This window comes from Triturus cristatus, chromosome 10, assembly GCF_964204655.1.
Source record: "Triturus cristatus chromosome 10, aTriCri1.1, whole genome shotgun sequence".
Taxonomy (NCBI): domain Eukaryota; kingdom Metazoa; phylum Chordata; class Amphibia; order Caudata; family Salamandridae; genus Triturus; species Triturus cristatus.
The window spans coordinates 1,203,766,062-1,203,778,330 of NC_140593.1; the positions used below are offsets into that span (position 1 = coordinate 1,203,766,062).

Sequence of the window (12,269 nt, forward strand, 5' to 3'; positions counted from 1 at the left end):
AGTAGCACAACGGATTTATTAGTGTCATGATTGTTCTCCTCGCCGGATATTCTGTTGTATGTTGAACTTGAGCAGTGCTAAAACAAAAACAGAACACTGACCCCCACTGAGTGCGCTATGCAGCAGTAATGAGCTGCTGATTGTGCAAGCAAACTTCCTCTTTCGTATAAATCGTTTTTCAACCTTAATCTGCTCACATAGCACTGACGCGTCTTTAGTGACGTTTTAGCGCTTTACAAATCGAATTAGGGCATACAGTACATTTACGTCCAGATAGGAGCATTCTGCCCGCCCCTTTTTTACGACTTTGTCCAAAATGTATTTGATATAATTATAATTGGAAGACTTATTTTATTCTTTTATGTGTAAGATGTAAAAAAAAAACAAAAAAACATTATGCTGTTCCCATACCGGGAGTCGAACCCGGGCCGCCTGGGTGAAAACCAGGAATCCTAACCGCTAGACCATATGGGAGCGCTGACACATAAGTTGTCTGGTGTTTTCTAGTACTTAGAAGAGACATGTATACGCCACCTAGCGGCCTTTTCCATGCATACACACAATGAACAGTGCAGGCAGCACGAAGACGAACACAGAATAAATAATGCACGTGGCATGAAGACAAACAGAGACTGCGGCATGGAGACACAATCCTTGGCCATTTCATGTGCATCATCAGCCCATAGGCTTGTTGCAGAGACACCGTTAAACACAGATACTTCAGTCTGAGCAGCAGAAAAGACTTCATTTACGCCCTGTACTATGTCCTGCCTCCTGAACATTTAATACAAACTTCATACCACTTGCAGCTCTCCCACGGCGCAGCTTTTTATACTGCATAGTTACATCTCGCTATTCTAAAATGGGAAGACAAGTGTGCTTTTAGTTTGTATTTAAAATACAATTTGTTTTATTTTTTGAAACCACTGCATATTTTTCTTGAAGCATACTAGCACACATGTTAACGCTAATGCGGAAGTTAATTTAAAACACGATGAAAACATAAAAGGACTCATTACACTGTTAATGAAAAAAAAACAATAGTGGACTGAAAACAGCTTAAATGTTTAGCCAAAACTGTGCAGGGATACAGAAACCGCCTCAAGCCCGCCCCCTCCAATATGTTTTAGTTGGTTTTGTTCGGCAGCTTGGGGCCCAGAAATGGCACATTTTGTGACAAACTCGCACGTGTATTTCTAATTCGTTTTTTTTTCTGGGTGCCTTTCACCTCACATCTCTGAAACCACAGCAGTGCGGGAACAACATCACTGCCCAGCTCACGGCACACGCAACTTAAGTGTGAGAGTGTTGCCAGTCAGGGTGGCACAGACACACTGAGGATGTCACTGGGTCTCTGGCCCATGCACACTCGTCTGTCATTGCAGATGCTTCAATTACTTTTTAATAGGGCCAGAGGCGTTATTGATAGCACACTGCCCATGCATGTCCAATATTTCCTGGCAGAGAGCGTGCTTTCTGGTTGTAATGTGGTCAGGCAGTTGTACACAGTTTGCCATGATATTGTCAGCTCTCATGCACTTATTCTGTGGTAGTCACGACTGACGCCTACAGAGTGCACAATGTCTTGGAAGTAATGTTCTGTTTAAGTCTTGGCAGCCAGATAACTCTTAACTGTCTGTAGGGGAAAGCCTCTTACCAAAAACTAAAATATGTTCTAGCTCACTCGTCTAGAACTTTCAGTTCTATTAAGGTTAAGGACTTGGAGGCGAGGATTATGCTTCTCTTTCTTCTCTGTTTATTGATATAACATTCAGAGCAGCCAATCAAAAGCAAACTTCAATATGAACTACATTTCCCATAATTCCAGTAATGATAACACACATTCTGTACAAATCATCGTGTCTTTGCCATTATAAAATGTATCAGTGCCATCTTTAATCCCCTTTCTTTGGTTTATCGTCAAAACATAACAACAGAAATTTAAGTTAATCAAAATGAAGGTAACAGCTTCACCAAAAGAAGGACAGTGGGTCCTTTGAAACCAGTGATCAGGAATTGGAGTCATCCACTGGACCAACTGGAAGTTCACAAACTGTGTACATGGAAGCCTCTCTGCTGTAGGTTACTCCTGCTTCTGGTCAACACCTAGAAAGGAGATGAAGGAAATATGTGTAGTACTCATGCCACTTAACAGGAAAATTATGCTTCCTAATGTAATGCTGTTTCTGGGTGTGTTATAATAGTCATACAAACAGAAGTAGAATTTTGAATAAAATCTGAATAAAGGTTTTCAGGGTGGGATAATCCTCGCCTCCAACTCCTTAATAGAATTGGAAATTCTAGACACGTTAGCTAGAAAAGGTTTTATTCTATGTCAGAACCGAAGGCTTCGGATGATGCTTGTTCAAAGCTGTTCCAACACCACCGTGGCTACATTTGATAATGGTTTTTAATAGAAAGTTTTGAAAGTTGAATCTGTGGATCAGTCCGCTGCTCTCATGATGTCTCATAAATGGGAGGCCAAAAGTTACGATTTCAAGGCCATAACTCCTCTCACAAAGTGAGCTCGGAATTTACTGGTGTCAATACCATTCTGAGAGAATCCATTTCACCCACCTTCCCAAAGTGGCCGATGACCCTGGATGAAAGGGTTTCTGGAACGCAATTAAAAGTTGACCACCATTAGACTGTATCAATTTCCTTGTGTGATCCTCATATTCCTTCAAACAATGCACAATGCAAACTTGTGGATTATCTGGGACACTAGGATATGTGATCTGTTTTGAAAATGTCTTTGTTCTCCTAATCAAAGTAAAGGAAATTCTATTACGTGAAATTATCGTACCTGTTAGGTCCAGGGCTTTTACATCTGACACCCTCCTACAGGAAACTAAGCATAGGAGCATAGCCAGTTTTGCTGAAACTTTTTTCCTGGATAGGTCTGAGTTGGTTGGCCATCTCTGCATGAAGTTGAGGACTAAATTATCATCCTAGAAAAAAGAGTACTTCAGACGAGGAGGGTTAGATAAACGGATACCCCTTATGACTTTGCTTACTAGCGGGTGTTCGCCTATGGGTCATCCCCACTGCTGCAACTGCTGAGTAATAGTTGTTCACAGAGAAATATTTTACATTTGAGGAAGCTACTTCAGCCAGGAAGTTGATCACAAAGTAATGGGGGCCAAAAAGGGATCCAGACCTCGCTCGTCGCACCAGCCCAACCACCTCATCTATGCTGAGGAGTAAAATTTGTGAGTAGCTTCTGACCAGGAATTGGATATGAAAGATTGAGATTGTTCCGAAAGGCCTGGCAAGAACCAGCAGTACCTGAAATGCGCCAAGGATTCTATCTCCAAGAGAAGAATCCCGCTAATTGTGTGGACAGACGGGAAGCAAAGAGGTCCGTATTGCATGGACACCAACGATTCTGTAGCAAGCTGAAGACTCTCGGGTGCAGCTTCCACTTGCTGAAATCTCAAGTTCCAATCTGCCACTAAATTGTTCGGGCCTTGGAGAAATTCTGCTGTTACCGAGATGCTTTCGCGATGTCCACTAACACTTTGAATCTCATCCCCCCCGCCGTCCCCCTGCCAGTCTGTTTATATACTGTACTGCTGAAATGTCGTCCATTCCCATCAGGATACAGCAACTGGATTTGCGTGGAGCTAGAGTTCTTATCGCAAAGGATCCCACTGGGAGCTCCAAGAAGTTTATGTGAAGACTTGCTTCTTCCAAAGACCACAGACCTCCGGTGGAGATACTGCCGCATCTGGCTCCCCAACCCCTTAGGTAGGTGTCTGATTCTATAATGATGCCTTGGTGGGAGCCTGCTATTCCAGGCAGCCATGTGGTCTAACCACCATTGTAATTTCGCTTTGGTTTCAGGAGACAGACTCACTGTCTCATTGTCTCTGAAGAGCTAATACCCCTCTGAAAATGTTGGCTCTTCAATCAATGGAGACCTCTATAATGTAATGGAGCAGTAGAGATCACCTGTATAGAGGATCCTAGAATGCCTACTATACTGGCAAGAACTCTCAAGCACACTTTGTCCCTGTGAAGAGCGGAATCAAATTTATTTCTGGACCTCTTTCAGTTTTTGTTGAAGAAGCGACAGGAATGCTGTAGAAGAGTAGATCTGAAATCCCAGAAATTCTAAGAGTTTGTGAGGGAACCAGAATTGATTTCTTCTTGTTCAACAGGAAACCTATTTCTTTGAGCAGCTGAATTGTTCAGCTCAGATGCTTCAACAATAGGTATTTATCCTGGGCCATGGGATGTTGTTGAGATATATGATCAGCCACACGCCTCTGGTAGATTCTTGACAAATGGGCGCTTACCCTTGGTGAAACACCATGGGGCGGAGGACAGATCAAAGGCTAGCACCTTGAATTCGTACCAATGACCATCCCAGACGACTTGGAGGAACTTCGGTGAGGAGGGAAAATAGGAATGTAGAGGTACTCGTCCTTTAGGTCGAGGTGCACCATCCACTCTTTGTCTTTGAGGAAATCTCTGAGAAGGTGAACCACCCCATCTTAAATTGGCAGTGGAGTATCCACCCATTGAACTCTTTCAGATTTATGACTAGCCGGGAGCCCCTACCCTTTTTGGTCACTACGAAGATATTGCTGCAGAACCCTGAGGGGTGGGATGACAGAGACAAATTGCGTTCTTCCTCAGGAGTTGGAGTACCTCCTCATGAATAAAGCTCCAATCTTGTCAGGAAAAATGGCTAGGATGGGGTGGAAAAGGTTGAAGAGGAACACTATAGAACTGTATCTTGTAATCTGTTATCGTCTCCAGAACCTATGGGTCGAATGTCAAAGAACTCCAATACAACTGACGATGGATGTATGAGTGTTAGACCTGGCATCATTGCCATGGGTTTCCCCTGTATTTTTGCCTTTGCCTCCTTGTGTGTTTTTGCTGTATGGTAGACTTTGTTTTGCTGGTCTAGATGCTTTGGGCACTCGGCCACTGCTATTCAGTGCCAAAAAGCAAGTGCTCCCTTGGCAAATTGTTGTTATAGGCCTTATGTTTCCATAATTGGCTTACTTGATTTACTAGTCAGTCCTTAGTACAGTGCACTGTGTGTGCCCAGGGCCTGTAAATCAAATGCTGCTAGTAGGCCTGCAGCACTGGTTGTATCACCCACATAAGCAGTCTGTAAATGTAACTCAAGTCTGCCATTGCAGAGCCTGTGTGCAGCCTTGTACTGCCATGTCAACCTGACAAGTGCACCCACTTTCAAGGCCCTAACCTTTCCTTTTCTTACATGTTAGTCACCCCTAGGGTAGGTCCAAGGTCCCCTGTGGGCAGGGTGTAGTGTATGTGAAAGGTAGGACATGCCCTGGTGTGTGTGTGGGTGTGTGGGATGTCCTGATAGTGAAATACTGCCAATTTCATTTTTCACTATTGCAAGTCCACTTGTTCCCGTAGGATAGAATGGGGAGTTTGCTTTTTAACATCTTATAAACATAACTACCCCTGGGAACAAGGTGGGAAATAAAAGTTTAGTATGCCTGAACTCAGAATGTTAAAATGCATCTTTTAGTGAGGGTGATATTTGCATTCTGTGTGTGAAAATACCACTTTTAGAAAATAGGTATTTTCTTGCTTAGCCATCCAGTGTGCCTCTGCTAGGATGTGTATCGACTGTCTGGCTTTGGAGTGACAGGGGCTGGGGATGTGCCGTGGTTCCAGAGAGTCTGGATGAGTCAGGGCTGAGCTGAATAGACCTGGGCTGCATTTAGAGTAGGGGGAAGAGATTTCCTTTCACCTAAATGGGTCTAGTCTGCCTTCCACAATGCTTTCTCCATCTTCTACCAGAAAGCTACACCAGAGAGGACAGGACTGGTTTTGACTGAGCACAGAGCTTCCATGCCACAGAGAACAAAGGATTTTGCTGTATAAAAAGAGGGGCCCAGACCTCAGACGTTTAGATCAATTCTGGGAAATCAAGAGGAAGCTTTGCCAAGGGAAAGAACTGGAGAAACTGAGGAGGAATACTGTCCCCGTACTGTTTGCTGTCTGGGGTTGGCCTGCAGTGGCAACTTTCTGCCAAGAAAAGGGAAAAGGGCTTTGCTGTTTGCTGTGTCCCCTGCTTGAGGAAGATCTCCAAGGGCTTGAGAAGAGCTTGCCTCCTTTTCTGAAGCCTCAGGGACACAAAGACTTCAGCCCCAGCTACCCTGAACATTCTTGCTGGGAGTTCTGACTTGCCAAGAGATGCCTGTAGCTGATCTGGGCCTCTGGAGGTTGTTCTGGCTGTTGGGAGCTGGAAAAGCAATGCAACAACAAGAAGCGTGATGCATCCACACCTGTTTCCGACGCATCGCCAAAGAAATCGTTGCAGCGCTTGCCCGTGGCTCAAGAAATCGTCGCACACCGCATTGAGTGCACAGATCTCCAAAGTCCGACATCACCCCACCGATTCCGACGCAAGCCCTGCTGTGCGGCTGCAAGAACCCACGCATCGTCCCGGATCATCGCATTGAAAAGCCACGTCTGTCGCATCGCTGGGAGATGCAGTAAGAAACAGACGCATCACCTCCCCACGCAGTAGGAAACCGACGCATCACCTCCTCTCCGGTAAGGAACCAACGCATCACCTCCTCTGCGTAGCAGTAAGGATCAGACGCATCACCTCCCCTGGAGCAAGGAACCGTCAAATAACCTTCCCTGAGTGTAAGGAACCGACGCATCACCTTCTGCGCGACCCTTTTTGTTTGTGTGCGCAACGCATCCAAGGTACTTTGCCTGAATAGTGTTGCATCTGCAATTTGCTTTGAACTGAACTATTTCTACCATTTTAAAGTCATATTTTTATTACTGTATTGTGGATTTTTGTCGGTTTGGTTTAGATAAAGATTACTTATTATTAGGTCAAACCTAGAGCCAGCGCGCATGCGCTGCGAGGCTTGTTGTAGAGGAGTAGGTGAATAGAAGCTCCGCCCACTCTCAACTCATATTTACTATTGGCTTGTGTCATTGTTTGTCCTAAATGTTGGCTTCTGATTCGTTGATAGGCTTGTTAGTCCCTCCTTAGTACTGCCTCCTCTTCATTTGTCACCTCCTATGGCGACTGGCCCCTTTACTTCGGTTTTTCCACAGTACATGCATTTTAGACTGTGAGTACTATTTCCTTAATGAGGTTCTCCTACAGCAGGCACAACGTGCTTTGGTGCCTTCTTTACTCCCCCCTCCCTCCCGTAGTCGGTGCCGTCCCCCCTCCCATTGTCCGTGCATTCTCCCCCCATCACGTTGTCTGTGCCTTCTCCCCCTCACCCCCTCCTGTTGTCTGTGCCTTCTCGCCCCGCCCTCCTGTTGTCCGTGCCTTCTCCCCCTCACCCCCTCCTGTTGTCTGTGTCTTCTCGCCCGCCCTCCCGTTGTCTGTGCCTTCTTCCCCACCAGCCTGCCCTCGCGTTGTCCGTGCCTTCTCAACCCCCCCACCCTCCCTCCCGTTGTGGTGATGCCTACCATTTGCAAACCAATAGGTCTCGTGTAAATGCGAGACCTATTGCATTGCAAATGCTTGTATTGAAAGGGTTCCTTCCCTGTCCTCACATGGGCAAATTGACAGGCACCAAATGAGACCCCAACAGCACCAAGAAAGAGAAAAGCAGACACACAGCTGTCTCAAACCTTGTATATGCACAGCTTCGAAGCACATAAACCACTGACTCACTTGAAGAGGCGGTCGCAAGAGCCAGCCCACTCACTGGACTTCAGTGTAGGCAGAACCGGCAGATGTCACTTTGCCTACGTGAGACACCCTGCAGGGCCAAGAGGCAATAGAAATAGCAGAGCGGGCGCTATAGAACGGTTTTACATACCAGAATCTCAATGGGTGGTGGGGGATGGTGCGGAGAACTTGCAAGGCTTCTGTGGAACCAGCAATGACGTAAATGCTACTGGGCACCGAGTGCCTCGTCCAGAGTTTCAAAGACAGGAAACTCATGTTGATAAAAAGATGATCTCAGCGTGTCTGCCTCCATTACACTCTCTTCCCACACCCCCCACCCCCAACCTCTGCTGTGAGACAGAAAAATCAGAGTAATAGGGTTGAAGTCTAAGTGTTTTCTTCTTTCTCGACATGTACATCAGAACCGTATGTCCATATGTCCAGGGTATTAGTTTTTAAACTTAATCTAGGAAAAAATATTACTTCAGCAGGCAGTGATTGATAGAGGACGAAGTACCTCTTTTGCAACACAAGGTTTGAGATTGTCCTGGGGAAAGGGAGGGGCTAGGGATGAGGAGTAAGGGCGGGGCAGGAAATCCTCTGTTTCAAGAAGTGACACTGTTCCCCGCCTCCCTTTTTCAGGTGCATTTTCAACAAGCATTTGCAATGCAATAGGTCTCGCATTTACGCAAGTTTAAACTATTGGCATTGTAAATGACAATAAGTTTTATTTATGTTTTAAAAACCAAACTATAAAAGGCATTGTCATTTACAATGCCAATAGCTCAATCTTTTGTAAATGCAAGACCTCTTGCATTGCAAATGCTTGTTCTAAACTGGTGTGGTGTCCATTTGTAGTGTTTTCACTGTATTACTGGATGTGTTCACACATGCTTTACACACTTGCTCTGAGATAAGCCTGTCTGCTCGTGCCAAGCTACCAAGGGGGTTATTTTAGAAGTGTATCCCCCTTACCCTGACTAGAAACAAGGGTCCCTATTTGGACAAAGGTACCTACCGCTGCCAACTAGAGACCCCCATTTCTAACACTGGTGGTCAGCGGTGAGGATCTGGACTTGCATTAGTGTCTTACATACAGTGATTGGTGTACACTACTAGTATAGTGCAGATCCTTACGGGACCACATACATTTGGTGGAATGTTTTCTTTGGGACGATTTCTTTTTTTTCTTGCAGCTGAGAACTGCCAATCTTCATCATGTCAAAGCCAGCATCAATTGCATCCATGGATCTTGAGTTTGAGGAGGATAGGGTTGAAACCTAGACTTTGCCACAAGTGCTATCTGCAATTTAAAAACAAATCTCTTTAAGTGGCCTCTCTAGGAAGGAGGAACTCCAAAAGGTGCTGAGGGCCTGGTTGGAGTCAAGGGATGCCAGCGAGCATGCTGATCAGTCTATGGAGGAGGTAGAGAATTTAGATGGATAGCAGGATGGGCTATTGTGTGTGCCTAGAGGGAGGGTACCTTCCTGGGGGGGGCAGCAGTGTCTCTTCAAAGGAGCTGTCTCCAGTCCAGCAGAAGAGCGGGAGGACAGGGCAAAAACCAGGATGCATGAGTTGGAGCTCACAGAGCTCAAGCTGGGGAAAGAGGACAGGGAGTTGGCATTTCAGAGGGAGAAGTTAGCCATGAAATAGGGTTGAGGGAGTTGGATCGAAAGGCAAAAAGTATAGAGTCCAATCCCCATGGTGGCAGCGCACCATCAGTGCCTGGAGAAGGGAAGGTATACATCCCCAAGGAGGTTATTAAAGATTTCACAAAGCATGAGGACATTGGAAAGTGGTTCAAAGCTTATGAGGTAGCAATGAGGTCCTACAGGATCCTGTTAAATGGTAAAAAATTGTATTTTCTTAAATTAGCCTCTGCTCTCAGCCATTTTGTCTATCAGCCTTATTTTGTTATTGCAGCCTGTATAGTAGGCGCTATTCTAGGATGTTGCCTTTGTATTCAATGTATGCCTATTATATGCCCCATCTGTACTTCTTTGTGCATGTCCTGTGTCCCTAAGAAAGTGGATATTTGTGATGTTGATAAGCAGCTTATGCTTCAGCAACAGATAGATCAATTTATGAAAATAGATATAGGAAGCTTGAACGATGCAGACAAAGTACCCTCAGCTGTCATAGTATAACATTGATTTGATTTATTATGTATTTTCATTGAAAAGTTCTTTTTATGTGTTTAAAATATAATCTCAATTTGACAAAATGAATTTAGCAGAGGCTTAAAGGAGGGACTGTTTAACGGTAAAAAGTTTTATTTTGTTAAATTAGCCTCTGCTCAGCCATTTTGTCTATCAGCCCCATTTTGTGTTTCTGTGGGGACTTTCGTAAAGTTAGAAGTTGCGTGTTCACTGAAAGCTGGTTATACTGATAATGCTCGCCTGTACCTGACTGCCTCTCTTCCTGCCAATACTGGTCGGCCATTAGTGGAGCTTGACCCCCAAACAAACTGACAAATTTGGTGGTGGAGTAAGATGGCTTCTTATACTTGGGGTGTATATATATGTATATATACATACATACATACATACATACAGGTCTGTCACATGGCAGCACAACACAGCATCGTAGAGAAACTTTCTGAGGTCAGAGCTGAACTGCTGTAGACCCTTGCCCCGCTCTCTTGTGGAGAGCTGCCATCTTCATTATGTATCACTGCCTGGTATATTGTACCAACTTAAGAATTATCCATACAAAATCCCTCGAGGCTTATTTCCCCAATTGGCACGGCATAGGACCCGGCCTAAGCAAATGAAGAGTGGGTTATTGTGGGAAACGCACCCCATACGTTATGTATATGATGAGAAACTAAATCCCGGCCTGCCATCAGCAACAGTTGTTATAGTTGTAGAGAGGCAGCCTGAAGGTGATGGGCTGGCTCCGTAGACTCACACAGGTAACACCTCTGGTTAGGGATATGGTTGTGGCAGGTTAACATCCTCCAAGAAGATGGGATGACATTTGAATGTCGAAACGTGGAGATGAAATAGTCGGTAACACCCCATGCTAAGCATTTAAGATGCGCACAGGAGTAAAGTTTTTTTTTTAGCTGTTTACAATTATAACATGCAATCCTCACCTATATTATGGACTCAACAAGCTTGTCAAAGCTCAGTCATCTAAAGTGGAAAATTGTTAATGGGCAATACGGGAAAGCACAAGATCTCTTCTCTATAGAAATCCTGAGTGATACACACTCCCAGTACATTTCTGGGGTTGAGAGAGGTTTGAGAAAAAGATGTAGGGGTCTCAGCGTATGGGGAGTGGCAGGAAGCCAAGATTCCAATATGGTCCAGCATGAAATTGTTGTGACTAGACAGTTTTGTACAATCCATCTCCTCTACCTCCACCAAAAATACTTTATCCAACATAGACTCTGACTATGCGGAACAGCCCATCCCTTGCCATCTCATATTGGAGAGGGTTAAAGGTAGATCGTATCCACACTCTATGGGATAAAGGCAGATCTTCTCCTCACTATAATGGATATAGGTAGATCGTATCCACACTATATGGGATAAAGGCAGATCTTCTCACTACAAGGGATATAGGTAGATCTTATCCACACTATATGGGATAAAGGCAGATCTTCTCACTATAAGGGATATAGGTAGATCTTATCCACACTACATGGGATAAGGGTAAAGCTTATCAACACTAAATGTGATAAAGGTTTATCTTATCCACACTATATAGGTTAAAGGTTTATCTTATCCACACTATATGGGACAAAAGTTTATCTTATCCACACTATATGAGATAAAGGTAGATCTTATCCACACTTTATAGGATAAAGGTTGATCTTATCCACGCTATATAAGATAAAGATAGATCTTATCCACACTATGGGATAAAGGTAGATCGTACAACACTATATCGGATAAAGGTGAACTTATCCACATTATGTGGCATAAAGGTAGATCTTATCCACACTATATGGTATAAAGGTAGATCTTACCCCCACCATATGGGATAAAGGTAGAATTTGTCTCCATTTTTAATGGCTCTTAAATGTTGCAACACACGCTTAGGTACAGGTAAAATCGCACTGCCCACGTACCTCAAACCACAAGGGCATTGAAGTACGTAGACAGCATGATCTGTTTTGCATGTATAATGTCCTCTGATCTTAAATTCTTTGTTGGAAAAGCCAGATGTGTACATGGTGGTGTTAGTGCCATGCGCACATGCTTTGCACTTCGTGCATTTCACAAATCCTTCCTTTTTTACTAACCACATCATGGCTGCTACCTATTCAATGCCCTTGTGGTTTCAGTTACGTGGGCAGTACGATCTTACCTGTACATAAGCGTGTGTTACAACATTTAAGAGCCAATAAAAATTGAGACAAATCCTACCCGGTGGCACGCCACTTTGAACGTTATCACCATAAAAGTACAACAGGGCTGTCCTATTTTGTAATAGATGCAGTCAAGTCTAATGAGAGAGGGGGCAACCGAGAGAAACAGTTGAGAAGACTAGAATCTTCATATATAATTAAATTAAACTGTAAAATACCTGCTGGTTTAAGTATGGAGGAGGATCTTGATACTCATCTGTAAATATTATAATGAATTTTTTCTACTTCCCTTCCTGAATGTTTTTA

General features: G+C 44.2%; 1 non-coding gene across 1 annotated transcript; it reads right to left on the reverse strand.

Annotated features, from left to right (window-relative positions):
* Positions 1 to 402: 402 nt before the first annotated feature.
* On the reverse strand, positions 403 to 474 carry TRNAE-UUC (transfer RNA glutamic acid (anticodon UUC)). The gene has a single exon. It is a non-coding gene; the product is annotated as a tRNA-Glu (tRNA).
* Positions 475 to 12,269: the final 11,795 nt, after the last annotated feature.